The 1,054-nt window shown below is 28.6% G+C and overlaps 1 pseudogene; it reads left to right on the top strand.

Annotated features, from left to right (window-relative positions):
• The first annotated feature begins 434 nt into the window (after positions 1-434).
• LOC122118521 lies at positions 435-531 on the top strand (annotated as a pseudogene).
• Positions 532-1,054: the final 523 nt, after the last annotated feature.

Genomic DNA, 1,054 nt, shown 5'->3' with positions numbered 1-1,054 from the left:
TTCCCACATGGAAGAAGGGTAAAGGCTCAGGTAGACATTTGTACCAGTAACACCTCATTTGGGAAAATGTCAGCTGAAGAAGTTTAGAAGTAGCTCTTAAGCAATGCTTACTTTGAATTCATTAGGTCCACAAAGCTAATTCAGTTGGATAAATAAGTACTTGAAAAAGCCATCACCTTTAGACCTATCTATAAATAATTGAGAGTACGATAAAATTCCAAATAAAAAGACTTGATAGTCATTGACAAAAAAAATTTGCAAATGTGAACAATCGACTGATCAACATAATTTTTCCAATATTCACAGAATTTTAGGGAAATAAGATCGATAGCATTGTTAGGAACAAGAAGGTTTCCTTGTTACAAGTAGGCACCCATAGATATAAGCCTGTATAAACATTGCATCATTAACAACTTAAATTTAGAGGATACTACATGCATCAGCAGCACGTATACTCAAATTACAATACAGAGATTAACATGGCACTTGCAAAAGGATAATATGAAAATTTGAGAAGTATTCCATATTTTTCATTCTTCAGATGCAAGAAATGAAAAACAGTTATTAAAAGGTTGATTACAAAATTACAAAATTACAAGTGTAACAATACACGTAATTCATATAATTAAATTTAGTTTGACATCAGTGTATTAAATCTTCAGCTCAGAAAGGCGTTTACATAGCATAAAATTTACAAAACTTCAAATTAGACAACATTGTCATTTTATCCCAAAGAAAAATAAAGACCTAGAAAAAATAAGGAATCAAACTGTTTTTATATGGAATGCAATCGGAAAGGACACATTAATTAACCTATATATTATAAAGTAATGTAGAATTCAAAGTATATCTAGGAGAAAATAAAATAAATTATGAACATTATGCAAACATAGAATATAGAATATTTTAAAATATACTTTTTCAGACAAGCACCAGAAATATTTTACTTTCTGTACTACTCATTTCAACAGGTAAGTTAAAATTATTTCTGATTAAAAAATCACAAACTCTGAAGAAATCATTATACATGTATACAAAAACTATTGAATACATT

This window comes from Dipodomys spectabilis, unplaced genomic scaffold, assembly GCF_019054845.1.
Source record: "Dipodomys spectabilis isolate Male_0828 unplaced genomic scaffold, ASM1905484v1 ptg000154l, whole genome shotgun sequence".
Lineage (NCBI taxonomy): Eukaryota > Metazoa > Chordata > Mammalia > Rodentia > Heteromyidae > Dipodomys > Dipodomys spectabilis.
The sequence above is the reverse complement of the archived record's forward strand: the minus strand, read 5'-3'. Positions and strand labels throughout refer to the sequence as shown.